At 59.7% G+C, this 15,967-nt stretch overlaps 1 pseudogene; it reads left to right on the top strand.

Moving 5' to 3' along the window:
• The window catches only part of LOC119113680 (uncharacterized), a 43,261-nt pseudogene that overhangs the window by 1,507 nt on the left and 25,787 nt on the right, over nt 1–15,967 (top strand).

The following is a 15,967-nucleotide window of genomic DNA, read 5'->3' as shown; positions in this document are numbered from 1 at the left end:
TTCTGCCTCGCACGCATCACAACCCGAGTTATCTCCGTGCAACTGGCGGGATTTGGACCGGGGTCCACTGATTACGAGTTCATTGCTTTACCAACCGAGATAGCTGGGGAGGACCGGTTCCCTCCCCGTCCAGCCCTCGACTTCCGGTTTTGACGCGTACATAGCTGAAGGCCAAACGTTATCCAGTCCGTCTCAGAGCGCAGTAACACCTGGCGACGGCTGGAAAGTTATCTAGCGGAAACGCTGTACACAAACGAGACGAGGATAACGACGTCAGACGAGGACAACAGCACCAGGAGTCGACACCCATCCGGAGCCCTATCTCCCAGCACTGGCCCCTCGTGACCTGACGGCAGGTCATCCGGCGCCGCACGCGCGTGTCCGTCCCGAGCGCGCCCCGATCGCCGTCAGGCCGGCCGGCGGGGCAGGCGGCCGGCACACGCAGTCCCTCTGACCGGGCGTCTGTGGCCAGGCAGGCGGGAGACCCCGGCAGCGGGCGGCCGCCATGTCCGACGACGAGGCTGCCTCCGACGTCACCGTCTACATCTACGACCTGACGGCCGGCCTCGCCAAGAGCTTCTCCGGCGCCCTGCTCGGTAAGCCGCCCGAGTCCTGAAGCCGGGACTGTGCTGGACCACGCGGCCGTCTCGGACACAAGTCCGGAAGCCGGGACTGTGTGGACCACGCGGCCGTCCGGACAAAAGCTGCCTGGGATACCGAGGGGCGTCGTTGGTGTCCTGCTCGATGAGGGCTTGTATGACCGGGGCCACGTTAGGTCGCGGAGCCAACCAGGACAGGAGTGGGCGACTATGGGAGGGCCAAGACCGCAGTATTCGTCCAGAACCGTGTTTTCATTCCGGTGGTGTGGCCAGACTACTAGCCAGGCATTTCCACAGCGGGCTGTTTGCGATGGTCGGCATCTGGGGCGCGGGCGCGGCGTTCGTTGAACCATGCACCGGGTCGGTCGCGTATTTCTGGAAGGTCAAGGTTGACGGCTGTGCGTCACAGGTTCCGTCTGTTGACCGGGCCATGTCAGACGTGGCGCTAAATCACCACCGTCCGTCACTCGTCGGAGGCTGACTCCATTCCTGAGTGCTGCCGGCTTCAGCTGATATCGCGGGCCCCCCGCTGAAGCGGTTGCGGGAGCCGTGGACTTTGCCGTAAAAACCACGGGCCATTACCCAGCCAGCAGCGACGTAAGATGCATCCGAGAATGCGGATCAGGGTCAAATCTGTCGGCCGGTTTATCTGGGTGGGCGTGCGTCGCGGTGCCGCCGTCGATGCGGAGATCTGCGTTGGCCAAGGCCGCCGTCTGCCGCCTCTTAATTTTGCGCGAAATTGAAGTATCCGCTGACCCGCAGGACTGAAATAAAATGCTCTGTCCTGACCTAGGATCGTAGCCGCTTTGGCTGGGAAGATAACAGGCCCTCCCCTGTCTGTTGTTGACTGCATTCAGCTAAAACTTTCCTTGGTTCTGTTTGGCTTGCTGGAAGGTCAGCAGCGGCGTCCCCACTTCCATTGTCCACGCGCGGCCTTCAAATTTCGCGCGTTGACCACGCTGCCCAGTTCTAGTCGTTGCTCTCGGGCGTTTAGCTTGGCACGCAGATAGCTGCCATGGAACCATCGTAACCATCGTTCCAGCATCGTTCCGTTGGCCCAGCTTTCGTATTTCGTCTTCGGACGCGATGTGCTGCTGTTGGGTCTGGTGAACTGACTGAATGTCCGCTCAGCTGCCGCGACTAGTGGGGACCCGTCCCCCTCCTTCCGTGTCCGTCGGGCCGACCGTCCGCGCCGCATGCTGCTGTCTTCGACTCGCACCTGTGAAAACCCGCCGGCTCTCGTCCGCTTCCGCGGTCGGATCATGTTTTCTCCGGCGGCCAGGCTGCGTTCCGCCAACGCGTAGCGGAGGCGGGATCGGAGGTCTCCAGCCGCCGTCAGGCGCCCGCCATGTGAGGTCCCAAACGACCGACAGCCGCCCGCCATGTGAGGTCCCAAACGACCGTCAGCCGCCCTCCATGTGAGGTCAAACGACCGTCAGCCCCTCCATGTGAGGTCCCAAACGACCGCAGGCGTCCTCCATGTGAGGTCCAAACTACCGTCAGCCACCCCCATGTGAGGTCCAAATGACGTCAGCCGCCTCCATGAGGTCTCAAACGACCGACAGCCGCCCGCCATGTGAGGTCCCAAATGACCGTCAGCCGGCCCTCCATGTGAGGTCCCTAACGACCGTCAGCCACCCTCCATGGGAGGTCCCAGGCCGCCATCGGCGGGAGCCTCGCGCTCAGCCGCGGCGTCCCACGGTGGTGGCGCACCGATGGAGCGCATGGTGGCCGCCGATTCGTCACCGGGGAGAATGACCCCTGTCCTCGGGCCCGTGACTGGCCCGCATAGACGCGCCAGGGAGGCGGAGGACTGGACGGAGGAGCACGCAGGCGGGTGGGACGCAGCAATTGCACGCTAGGGGGCGAATGCTCCGACGTTTATTTGGTCCGCAGGATATGGCTCAGCTGCATCGCTTGACTCTGTTTTGAGTCGGCGCCTTATGTTGGTGGCTGTCCAGCCTAGGGTAACGCAGGGGGCCTTGCCCTTGGATCATAAGATCAGGGAATGCGGTGTCAGTCTCGGAAAGACAGCTTTTTGAACGGCATGGGCGCCAGCGCCCGACGACGGGACGCGGTATGGTGCCTGCTCGCTGACACCGTCCTGGACGGGAGGCGGTGTACGATTTCGGGCGGCAGTTCTAACCCTTTCTGCCGTCATTCGTCCTGTCGCCGTTCCCTGCGCCAGGTGCCACTTGCGCATCCGTTCACGGTGGGTGCTTCGCGGTTTGTTTGCAATCACACTTATATTTGTGGTTTGTGGTAAGCCCAGCGTCAGCTGAGTGAGGTGTTGATAAACGTCTGGCCAGCCACGGTCCTCAGGCAGTTATAGACCTCGACTCGCTGCGCATGCACTGGCTGGTCTAGGTGGCCGATCGGGTCTCGATGTTGGTGTCGCGCCACTTTGTCTTTTGGTGCGCAGGCTTGTCACGTAGGCAATTCGAATTCTGCATTCGAATTTTTTTGCAGCGGTCTCACATGGATGAATGCTGCGGCTGAAGGAGATACATTGCGGTGCTCGCTAACGATGAGAAGATACCGCACGTTCGTTCGTCCTCCCGACGTCTCCATCGTACTTGAACCCGCTAAACAAACCTCACAGCACACAATCGTGTGAGCTGCGTGTGTGGCGCGATCTCTGACCGCAGCGCCGCGTTTGTCCGCAGGCAAGGAGCTGGACGGCATATGGCACACGGGCGTGGTCGCATTCGGACGCGAGTACTTCTTCGGCCACGATGGCATCCAGAGCTGCGCGCCGGTGAGTGGTCGGAGTGCTCGCAACCGGGGCGCCGCCAGCAGGGCGCCGGTGGAGCGCCAGTGGAGCGCCGGTGGGGCGCCGGTGTGGCGTCGGTGGGGCGCCGGCGGGGCGCCAGTGGAGCGCCGGTGGAGCGCCAGTGGAGCGCCGGTGTGGCGTCGGTGGGGCGCCGGCGGGGCGCCGGTGGAGCGCCAGTGGAGCGCCAGCGGAGCGCCGGTGGAGCGCCAGTGGGGCGCCGGTGGAGCGCCAGTGGAGCGCCAGTGGGGCGCCGGTGGAGCGCCAGTGGAGCGCCGGTTTGGTGCTGGTGAGGTGCCGGTGGAGCGCCAGTGGAGCGCCGGTAGGAGCGCCGGTGAAGCGCCGGTAGAGCGCCGGTGGGGCGCCGGTGAAGCGCCTGTGGAACGCCGGTGGGGCGTCAGGCGCCGTCCGCCGCCCGTGTGCGGCCTGCGGGCAGGTGGCCAGGTCGACGACAGCGGCATCCCGCCGCGGTCGGGCTGCCTCGCGTGGGTGGGTTATGAGCAGCTGGTGAGGCTGTCAGCTGGCGGGTAGAAGACCTCTGCAGTGGCCGCTGGGAGTGTCCGCATTAGGGCCTCGTGGTGGATTCCAGAGCCGCTGCCACGCCCGGGCCGTCGGATACCTTCCCAAGGTTTTAAGCACCTGTTATTTCTAACGATGTATAGGAGAGGGCGGGTTGGGGCTTTGAGCTCAGAGGGCTGCATGAGCTATTGCTGTCCTGATGACGTGAAAGGATACAGGGCCGACCTCGGGCCGCAGCGAGTGGCAGATGCTGTGGATCTGGGACAGACAAACAAGCCGGTTCGCTTTCCGTCAAGGGTGTCGTATTTACCCGACACGGGGATTAAAAGCATCACTGGGCGGCCGCGCTGTGGCATGGCTTGGCCCGTTTAAAATCCCCGATGGTATTTGACCAAGCTATCAGATGGTGTGCACCACTCGCAGCAGCGCGGATTCTAACCTCATTATCACTCGACCAAGCAATACTTTAGGTTATGTTCGCAGGAGCACTGTTGCACCATTCTCAGAGCCTTGCGTGCAGCCCTACCGTACCGCACAAGAAGTGGGCGTTCAGTTCTGTTCCAGCCTTGCTAGCTCGACGGAAACGAAAAGGCTCTGTCTCTCGATGCACAGCTCTTCCACAGAGCTGCCCGTGCCAGGGTCCCCCCGGCCTGGCCAAGCGCCAGCTGACCTTTCCGTACTACGGGCTCCAAACAAAGCGCCCTACCCGGTGAAAGACACGCCCGGAACCGCTGGACTGCGATTGCAACATCCCCTCGCCTCCCCAGTCACGCGGAGGCGGCGGAGCTGGCAGGCGTCAGTTCGACAGCGAACGACGGTGTTTAGTAAATGGTCGTGTTTCTGGCAGCCGAACCTCAATACCAGACGAGTGCTGTCAGTGACCTCGGCTGGGTGGTGAATACTCCGCGGGAATATTCAGCAACCGTCGTCCAGTTTGGCCGAAGCGTACTCGCGTCGTCCGCGATAAAAGCACGGTGCAGAAAACCAGCGGGCCCTGAGGAAATACACGCAGTTGGGCGTGTCGGAGACCATCAAAATACAACCTCACACCGCGGCACCTCATCCCCAGATCCGAAAGGAGGATGTCTCCAGCCAGAGTCGCCAGACTAGTCCAAACCGTCTGCATGTTTCGATAAACGCAGTCTCCAAGGCGGGACACACCACCACCGAGTAGTCAGGCGTAGGGCGACAGCGGACCCTGCGCGGCGGTCTGAAGACTGGACGGGGAGGGGGTGGGGGTACTTACGACGGGGACAACTCGATGAAGTATATGGGTGATTACCGCGACTTCTTCGCTAGGGAGATCATGCCTTCCATCATGATCTAGTACTGCTGGTAGCAACTGAAGCTACTTACGCAATAATCGCGTCTATTAGTAGCTCCTGGTGGGTCTCGACATTATTGCAGCCCCTAGGCGACTCAGTGGGTGAATCACAATCAATATTTTTCCGAAGGTAGCGTCGAGTATCGGGGGGCAAGCTCGCTTACCGCGTTTACCATTCTTCATCAAAGGTATCCTTTTTTCTCGTGATATTGCGTCATGTACTTGTCAGCTGCAGCGTGGCTGGCTACAAATGCAGTAAATCCATCGACGGATGCGCCACTGAAGCACATCGACGCCGCCAGATGAACCTCATCCCTAGGGGGATGCATCGGTGAATGCTGTCCGCCTGTGTCCCTACCCTCACCCCACCAGGCTGCAGGCCCAAGATGACGGCGTGTGATGTCGCTAGCGGTGTTTTGAAATTTCCGCAACACACTTGTCCAACACCGCTGTGCCGTTGCGCACTGTCAAAACGCGCGCAAAATGGTTTCGGTATGCCGCTAACAATGGCGGCATTCGTTCTCGTCGGTAATACGGAGCAAGTGGAGCAACTTTTTGTGGCTAGCATGCTATGCCTGATTCGAAGCTGCATCCGTCGGGGTCTGAAATTGGGTGTGGTTTGTCCAGTTTGTTGTGCGATGCAGTCTAGTTCACTTTTCAGCTGTATTAAATTCTGGCGCCCGCTTGGACTTGGCTTTGTTTGTGTTTGAAACGCAAGCTGACGTCTGCAAAAGCCCGTATGCCCACCATATGGCCATTTGTAGTCGAATGCAGCTGTTTGGTGCACAGCTGTTTGAACACAGCTGTTAAATATCCCGGAAATATTGGATCAAGACTTGCCAAAAACGAACTTAAATTGTCCTTAAATGTCCTTAATGTTTAATGTTTAAGTTCGCCCTTAAATGGGCGAACTTAAATGGTCCGATCGGAATGTCCCTATTCAAGTTTACCAATAATATTCGTTAGAAACGGCTATCAAGCAGGTACTATGCAGCGTGGCATCCGTACCATGCTGAGGCACGGACTGGCTTATAGGGATCGTAATCCTCCCCTCTCTTCCCACCCAGCAGGTAGTCTGGAGCGTGACATCCGTACTTTGCTGATGCACGGACTGGCTTATGGGGATCATACCCCTCCCCTTTTCTTCCCACCCAGCAGGTACTTTGCAATATTCATTCAAAATCGCGAAGTGATGCGAGTTATGTCATGTAGTTTTCAATATGCTCGCTCGCATATCTTGGTAAAACGAACCCCGATGCCAGGCGTTGCAGTCTCCTTAGACCGCGCAGGGTCGGTTCCGCATCTAACACTAAGCCGTGGCCAACAGGTGGACGTAACGACGCGTTTGAAAGAAGTGCCTTTGAACGCTTTGGGACATCAACTCGTTCGTTTAGAAGGTAGTGCGGGCGTATATTTCACCTGTGCGCTTTTTAGTTGATGATCTTCCCGGGCCCTTCTTTGAGCTTCACCGAACACTGCCCTTGGCCGGCTCGGGGCCCTTACAAGTACAGTGTAGCCCTGGGGCGTGTCAGGCCCCACAGAGAGGCCCTGACAGATACCAGGGCCCGACCGGTGTAAATCACTGGTCCCGGCTGTGTAGATGAATGGGAAGTGGGCCAGCAGGCCCGTGCCGACACGGAGCCGACCGTGCAGTGCCTTTGGTGCCTGACCGACGTATAAGCCCATAGGAATCAGGAGGCTCCTGATCGGCGCAAAGACCCCCCTGACTGTCATTTAAGGACCCTTCTCGAAGGTCGGCCCCCTGAATAAGACTCCGACCAGATCTTTGTGCCCTTAGACCCTACAATCGGGCCCTTCATCGTTGGACCCGGCGGGCTCTCTAGGTCCTTCGGGCCTCCTCGAACACTGCTTCTGGTCGACTCGGAGCCCCGTTTCCAACACGGGGACCTGGCTAGGTGCTGTAGGCCCTGACAGCCGTTTGGTCTCCGACCAACGTAAATCGGCTAAATCGGCTGATCCGGCTTTGTCCCTGCTTGGGACATAGACCATCAAGCCCATGTCGCAACGGAGCCGAATGTGGGTTACTGGTGGTGTCTGACCGACTTATAGGCCCTTATGGACTCAGGAGGCCCTTGATCAGCTCGCAAGGCCCTCTGGCTGGCATTGGAGTGCCCGGCCCGGCGGGCCGGACCTCTGAGTATGACCTTCGGCAGACCTTTCGGGCCCTTCGGGCTCTCAGATCCGGCCACTCGGAACCGAGGGGGGTGGGGGGGGGGAGGGGGAACGTGCCCCTGTGCCTCTCCTTTGCCTGTTCTACTGCACGTGCATGCTGTCCAGCTAAGCACGCGCCGGTGTATGCTCTCAAGGTCAATGGGTACAAAACCCATCAGTTCTGCTATCTAATTTATCATGGTGAGGTATGTTATTTCTGCTGTCTTTCGTGTGAAGGATGCCCTAGTTCCACTCTATTTTGGACAGCGTGCGGCTTTTCTACGTCCCAGTCCGCTCTCTAAACATCACCTGTTCGATCCCGGTGCCTCACATGACGCATTTGGCCGGGCGGCCCGTGTCACGAACCCTGCCAGAGAACAGCGGCTCCGTGTCACGAGCCCCGCCAAAAGGCAGAGGCTCCTGTGTCACGAGCCCCGCCAGCCGGCAGAGGCTCCCGTGTCACGAGCCCCGCCAGCCAGCAGAGGCCTCGTACCACGAACCCCGCCAGCCGGTAGAGGCCCCATGTCACGAACCCGCCAGCCAGCAGAGTGTCACGAACCGGCTAGCCGACAGTGACCCCCGTGTCACGAGCCCCCCAGCCGGCAGAAGCCCCGTGTCGCCAGCCCCGCCAGCCGGCACAGGCCCCATGTCACCAGCCCCGCCAGCCAGCGGGCGGCGGCATTGGCTCCGGCACAGCCGTCGTCACCGTGGGCCGTTTTTGGGTGCCGTTTTTCTCTCCCGATTTAGAATTCCCAGAGAGACAGGAGCGTCGACCAGCCTGTGACACCAGCGCTGGGCGCGAGCTGACCTCAGCGGGACGCGGACTGACCTCAGCGGACGCGAGCTGATTCTCAGGGGGCAGCGAGCTGATCTCAGGGGGACGCGGAGCTGATCTCAGAGGGGGCGGCGGGCTTGGCCGTCAGCTGGGCTCGGACTGACCTCCAGCGGGACGCGGACTGACCTCAGCGGGAGGCGAGCTGGCCGTCAGCGGGACGCGGACTGACCTCAGCCGGGAGGCGGAAGCTGGCGGTCAGCGGGACGCGGACTTAACCTCAGCGGGAGGCTGAGGCTGGCGTCCAGCGGGACGCGGACTGACCTCAGCGGGAGGCGAAGATGGCCGGTCAGCGCGGGACGCGGACTGAGCTCAGCGGAGCGCGAACTGATCTCAGCGGGGCACGGCGACCCGGCGGCCGGTTCAGTCGAGAACCCCGCGCTGGGCCGAGCTCACGGCGATCAGCGGGCACCGCCGGCTTCTTCGAAGCGTTCGTGTGGTTTGGGGGATACTCAGCTCTGTGGAGATGATCACGGGACCAAGGAAAATTGTTTTGATTACGAGGGTTGTGAATGGCATCGGAAATACGGATGTACTCAGTAAGCTGCACGACCAGCTATCGAACCCTGACCTCGAAGGTCATTAGCTGACACACATGGTTGAATTCCGTGGTAGCTCTGTCGTTAGCGCCAAACTACCCGCAGTTTATTTTCGCGTCGCCGCGACGTTAACAAATCCAAACGTCGAGAGAGCTTCTTTGGAGTGCGGGTAAGTCGTGGTCCGCCGCGAGACGAGATGAAATGCGCCGATAGCGACGCATCCGGTGCGTTATTTGTCGAGACCCTCAGAAAAGCTGACGCCTTTCGTCGTGTCTGTCGTAGCTTGTCTGTCCTTGACACCGATCAGCTGATCGTCGCTGACGTTGACACCGATCAGCTGACTGCCGCTGACGTTGACATTGCGGCAACAGGTGTATAAATGCACCGGCGTGGCGCTGTGCTCGGTGTTTGTCTGCTCTTGTGCATTACTCCCGGTTGTCGCCTCCACATATCGGTTCCGCGATCCCGTGCCGTGTGGCATTCCAACGTGCGCTGCTCCCTTGTGTCGCTCTGTTGTGTCAGTGCGTGACGTCGCTGCCATGTGCCGCCGCTGATGTAGGTCGCTATGCCCTCCCTGGTGTCGCTTCGGTGTAATGTTCCCATGTTCCGCTCCGTTGTGACCGTGTGCCGTTGCTGTGCGTCGCTCCATTGTTCCGCGTCTGTTTTCATCTCCATTGTGCCTTTTTTATGTGCCACGTCCCTCTGTCGCTTCCGCCCGTTGCCTCCGTGTGTCGCTCCAGTGTGTCTCTTCCCGTGTTTCGCTCCCGTATATCTCTTCCGTGTGTGTCTCCCGTGTGTCGTTTCCACGTGTCGCTCCCGTGTGTCTCTTCGGTGTGTCGCTCCCGCGTGTCGCTCCCGTGTGTCGCTCCCGTGTGTCTCTTCTGTGTGTCGCTCCCGTGCGTCTCTTCCGTGTGTCGCTCCCGTGTGTCGCTCCCGTGTGTCTCTTCTGTGTGTCGCTCCCGTGCGTCTCTTCCGTGTGTCTCTTCCGTGTGTCGCTCCCGCGTGTCGCTCCCGTGAGCCGCTCCCGTGTGCCGCTCCCGTGTATCGTCTCCATGTGTCGCCTCCGCGGCCTGTCGTTTATTGTCTGTCCGCTGTCAGCCGATGACCCAGTTCTCCGCCTCGGGGCGACACCGGTCGGCCTGCGCGGCGCCCTCGACCTCGGGCCAACGCCAACCTCAACAAGGTCACCGTGCCAGCCGGCCGGCCGGCGACGTTTTTGGGGTCAACCGGGCTCAGGGTCGCCGCCGTCGGCTTGGGCGACGGCAGATGTCTGCCCTTGGGACCTGTCGGGGCGCAGGTGCGCGCCGAGGCGGCTCCGCCGACTTAGTGCAATGCTGCGGTGCAGCACGGCTGCCATGCATCACGTGTTGCAGCGCTACGTTCGACGGACATTCGTCGATGGCACTGTGATGGGGTGTGTCGGTATGCGCGGTGAAAAGGCGAGGCGTGTTTTACTTAGCGTGTGGCCGCATTCGGACATTTTTATCAATCGGCGCAGTTCCGTAAGAGTGTTTATTGTGTTGCGCCTTTCGCATTTTGAAGAATATAACGCGCGCCGAGACGGTGTCTGCCGCGGCCTGCAGTCCCAGCAGGCGATCTCGGCGGTCCAGGCTGGCGAAGAGGATACTGGTGTCTCTGGGACCCAGTGTTGGTGTGTTGTGTACCGCTCTGTTCGCCTATTGACCTGGCCACGGTCAGGTCACGAGCGCGGCGAGCGTCGGTGGGGCTTGAGGCCACCGGGCTAAGTGCTGGGCCGAGTTGAGTGCTGAGCTGAGTGCTGAGCTGAGTGCTGAGCAGCATAGTCAGCTGGAGCCGTTGTGTATCGGTCTGGGCCATGATGTCCCGCTGTGGACCGCGTGTCGCCCTCGCGACTGGACCTGCTGTGGCCCGCTGTGGAGACCGGCCTAGATCTGGTGTGGTCCGCTGTGGAGATCGGCCTGGATCTACCGTGGCCCACTGTGGAGACCGGCCTGGACCTGCCGTGGTCCACTGTGGAGACCGACCGGCCCGCCACCCGCCTATGGACGGGCCGGCCGGTGGCCTGATGCCAGAACACTGCACTTGGAAAACCCTAATTGTCGGATGGAGCACCTCCCCCGTTCGGTGGGAGGGAGGAGAAGCCAGGGGGGGGGGGGGGGGGGGAGGAGCGGCGGCGGCTTCTCCGTCGCCGCCTTTGGTGGGCTCAGCTGCGGCCACAGGGTTTGGGCGTGACGGCCCGCTGTTGTTGGGGAGCGCACGAGGCCGTCCGGATTCTCGCCGCCACCATACTGGTTTGGCAGCCATATTGAGCCGTCGCGCGCAGGGAACACGGCCGTGGGCTGACTTTCCGGGCGGCGTTGAGCCCGTCGGCGGAGACGCGCTCCTGCCGTTATAGGCATATAACGGCAGTCGACATAACGGTCATGACGGCAATCAACAAGGCCGGTGCTCCGAATTCGCGTGTCGCGAAGAGGCCATGACAGCGCTGCTGTGCCGGCTGGGTCAGCAGTCTCGCCAATTAAAGGGCCGACCCGTGGCGTTGACAGGTGACGACCATCGTTGACTTTGGCTTGTGTCAGCCGGCGGTCGGCATGGAGTGATTGCTGGGCAGCGGTCATTAGGCTGTGTACCGACAGCAGCGGACACGGCTGGGCCCCCGCCAGAGGAGTGGGCTCCGCTCCTTCAACACGGAGTGGGGTGACGAACGACACGATGGCGGCGGTTTGGCTGCTGGCGAGTGCACAGCCGTAGACCATGACGTAGTTTAGGTAGTTTAGGTTTAGGTACGTAGATACCAGTGACGTAGTTTAGGATTTGGACGACCCGTCGGATCGCCATATGCGCACAACAAATACCGCTAAATATGAAAACTGATTTTTCTGACACAAATAGGTGATGGCTGTTGAACAGATGCGTGGTTTTTTCTACTTATTAGATCTTTTGCAATGTAATAGCAGGGCCGATCGCCGATAGGGGGCGCAGGCGGCGGCTGCCTGGCATTGGTCAGCGGCCGTGCAGCCCACTTCGAAGTGCAACCTGTGCTGCAAGCGACGATGCTAGTTAGACAGTTACCGCGATGACTCCCGCGTTCTTGCCACGACTCAGCTGTTTTCATTTTTCAATAATGTAGGATTTTTAGCCATTTACACACATATGTAGTGATTTAGCTGTTATGGGCGCAAAATGACCACAGTAGTCGGCGCGTCATAAAACCCGCATCAACAACAACAACGGCGCTGATGGAGCTATGATTTATTCCATGCGTCTTACAACCAGTATGACATGTGCTATGCCCAGTTGCCGACACAGGAGCAGGTACCAGATGGCTGAGTGTATGAAATCTTAAGTTAATGCCCGATATTCTACGACACCGGTGTGCACAAGGCATGATAGCTGCAGACTTATGGGACGAGGCAGAGGCGACACTGGTAGGACAAAACTACATGCATCTAGTAATCCTTTGCCGAGAGTTGGCCCGCGCAGAAACTCCTAAACGAGGGTATGTACTCGATGCTCAGACGGGGCCGCCGCCAGGGGAGGCACTTAAGCCCACGCCTGGCTGGTGCATGTAGCCCCCGCCGCGGACAAACGGGGCGTGGCGGGGGTGCAGGATAAAGCGAGAATCAGGAAAGAAGGGCGGATGTCTAAAGTCCAGCGAGTCCGGTGTCTAGTGAAGCCTTGCTCCAGACAGGGAAGATGCTGTCGCTGGTGTAGGAGAACATTTGCGTCAAGTGGTTTTGAGTGTTGAGGTTGAATTGCTTAGGTGTTCTGTCAGAAAATATTCTGAAGGATAGTACAAAAACAAAACAAACAAAAAAACTGGCTTTTGTCAGGACCAAAACAGTAGCAAGAGTCGCATTTTTTGTATGTTTGTGACTGATGCTTCCCCTCTCCCGCTCAAATCTCTTTAGGGGGCCCGCAGATAACAAGTGGCCTGTTCGTTTAAAAGCAATGTGTCTGCTCGTAGGTGCATCTTTCATGTCTCCAGGCTTGCTCGGCTTGTGTATTTTTTTAGGTTTTACTGCGCAGGTGACCAGCATTGCCTCAGCATGCCAGCAAGAACCGCAGCATTCGCCCTCAGAGGGGTTTTACTGCATCCGGCTGCGGGAGAGGGGGAGGGCACGGACGGGGCGTACGTGATCGATGCTGTGGGCAGGCTTGCACGGACTACGAATGAGAATATGAAATTGCAACGTAACAGCAACGATGCCTGTCAGAGCTGGCTCCCTAAGCTGCAGCATTACACCACTTCAACACGGGCGGCACAGTAACCTACCAGTTGACAGGTAGTCGCTGCCAGCCGCCTGTTACCAGCAACGGACAGTGCATCTACGCCATGGCAGATCCACTGTATTGAAAACATGTCAAGGCTCAGGTTAACGCCTCAGCTGTCTACACCAGGGTGATAGTCGGCTTCATGGCTGCCAGTCCGCAGTGATATCAAGGTGGCCTCGCGGTCGTTGCAGTCAAGTCGTTTTTGTCACGCCTTTTTAAACCGAGGCGTGCTACCTCACTTACACAGCCTGGGTACTCAGTGAGGACCAAGGCCAACACCAGTGCTGCTGTCAGTGTCAGGACCTGACGGCAAAGCGCGATCGAGTCCGGGTGGGTTTGCTGTCTGGGTCTGGTCTGTGGTGCGTTTGGGTCGCCGCCAGATGGAACCCACTCATTGCTCTCTTTTGATGTCTTTTGAGTTTGGGTAATTTTGGTCACGCATTTCTCAAACGCTGTCGAGTCCGCGTACAACGTTGTTCGCTCGCAATATAGTGTGCGTATATTTGTGAAGTAATTTGCGGAGCATTTGCGCCACTCGCATCTTACAGAGTGTGATCTCCGGCCGCCTTAGTGTGGACATCGCCATGAACAGAACCAGGGATGTCTCTACGGCTGTCCCATTGACTATCTGGAATGTCCTGTCGCCCCGCCCTATCCGTGACATTATCCCGACTCCCACCTTGTTTTCAGTGTTGTGACGATCATAACTCTTGTCGACGACTGTGATTAAGATTGGTATCTTTTGTTGTTTGTTGTTGCTTTTTAGCGTTCGGGCGTGCTGACTGCATCGGGTCGTCAATGATAATAATTTCGTATTATTGTTGTTATTATGATAATTATTATCATTATTACTATATTATCGATATTATTATTAGTGAAGTCGGCATCACTGCATAGACATATAGACATTCCCGCCATCAATATCAACGCTATGCTGCTGTCGGACTGAATACTTGAAGACGCAACCTTCCCGGCAGCGGCCAGAGCGGCATCGGCGCGTGCGGCAGGCAGCCACCAGCCGAGCGGCCGGCTGACGGGCCTAACCGGCGCGGGCGCCGGCGGCCGCGGCCGCTGGCAGCCGCTCTGTTGTTCCGCTGGCAGCGGCGGTGTGTGCTGCGCAGCGGCCGGCGACGTACCACCGATCGCCGCTGGGGTCCGCTGCATCGGCCTCGGGGCGCCCCCGGCCGGCCCACGTGCGGCCCGGCGGTGTCGAGTTCGTCTTCGAGGGGACGGTTTGGCTCGGTTGGGGAGCGATCTCGCCGTGGCCGGGATATGTGGCGTTGGAGCCTGGATTCATGCCAGATGTGTTATCGCTCGCCGCGGAAGTTGACTCGAGAAATTTGAACGCTAAGTGATGTGAGGTTTTGAACGCGTCGTTAAATCCCTGTAACAACGTATTTATCTTTGTAGACATGGAGCGTCCCTGTGCGAGCCCTGCACTCTCGTACGAAAACCTTGAAAAGTAAGCTAAAAGTCTGAACAATAATTTCAAACTACGAGTAACACTTCAAGTCCTTTCCTGTTGTTAGACGTCAGATGCGGGCGTACGGTCGGGAGGCGTTTCTTGGCGAGCCCGGAACGCTCTATCCCCGACGCTCGCTCACCAGCCCGGGACGCTCCATCCCCGACGCTCGCTCACCAGCCCGGGACGCTCCATGCCTGACGCTCACCAGCCCGGGACGCTCCATCCTGACGCTCCGTCCCGACGCTCGCTCACCAGCCCGGGACGCTCCATCCCCGACGCTCGCACCAGCCCGGGACGCTCCATCCCTGACGCTCCGTCCCCGACGCTCGCTCACCAGCCCGGGACGCTCCATCCCTGACGCTCCGTCCCGACGCTCGCTCACCAGCCGGGACGCTCCTCCTCGACGCTCGCTCTCCAGCCCGGGACGCTCCATCCCTGACGCTCGCTCACCAGCCCGGACGCTCCTCATCGACGCTCGCTCACCAGCCGGGACGCTCCATCCCTGACGCTCACCAGCCCGGGACGCTCCATCCTCGACGCTCGCTCACCAGCCCGGGACGCTCCACCCTGACGCTCGCTCACCAGCCCGGGACGCTCCGTCCCCGACGCTCGCTCACCAGCCCGGGACGCTCCGTCCCCGACGCTCGCTCACCAGCCCGGGACGCTCCATCCCTGACGCTCACCGCGGGACGCTCCGCCCCGACGCTTCATCCCTGACGCTCGCTCATCAGCCCGAGACGCCCCGGCCCAGAAAGCTCCGGCCCGACGCTCGCGCCGTGCCTGTGGCGCCGGAGCCACGCGCCATTACAGCCGGCCGTAATCGGGACGCTAATCGTGAGCCTAACAGAAGCGTCTATCAGCGACTCGTAAACAAGCAACAGGGCTGCCGCAGCCGCCGGGGGGAGGGGGGGGGGGGGAAGGTTGACGTGCTCCCGACCGGGGTCTGGGGGAGGGGATGGGCCAGGCGGCACCCATCGGGTGATGTCGGCGAGATACGCCCTCAGGGGCACCTTAGCTGCTGGTGACGGGTTGTAAATGCTCGTGCTGGAGGCGTTTAAAAGTCGTTAATCGGTCGTGTGGATGTTGATGCTAGGCGTCAGCAGCCGTCGTTTAATTTGAGCTCGGCTCGTGATGGGCCTGCTCGGTAGTGACGAGCGCTCGAGGGCGGCAGATCTGCTCGGCGAAGGAGGTGCTAATCGCAGCCGGGACATTCGTATTCGGGAGAGGCAACGGTCCTTCACAGTTTCGCGGTTTTACGGTCTCTTTCAGGCGCGACGAGGGTCCCCCAGCGGTGTAGCGTCGCCCCTCCCGCCCCCCCCCCCCCCCTCCACTTTAGCCTATTTTCTAGAGATGACGCCTACCAAAGACGTGCTCTTATTTCACTCTTCTCAGAACGAACGGGCAATTGTGCTTCTAAAAATCAGTCATTTAAAGTCAACCAGTTCCAGTGGCCCAAAGTGCTGTCACCGTTGCTCTGTGCCTGTTCAGCCAGA

Source organism: Pollicipes pollicipes, unplaced genomic scaffold (assembly GCF_011947565.3).
Source record: "Pollicipes pollicipes isolate AB1234 unplaced genomic scaffold, Ppol_2.1 Scaffold_7262;HRSCAF=8765_pilon_pilon_pilon, whole genome shotgun sequence".
Lineage (NCBI taxonomy): Eukaryota > Metazoa > Arthropoda > Thecostraca > Pollicipedomorpha > Pollicipedidae > Pollicipes > Pollicipes pollicipes.
The sequence above is the reverse complement of the archived record's forward strand: the minus strand, read 5'-3'. Positions and strand labels throughout refer to the sequence as shown.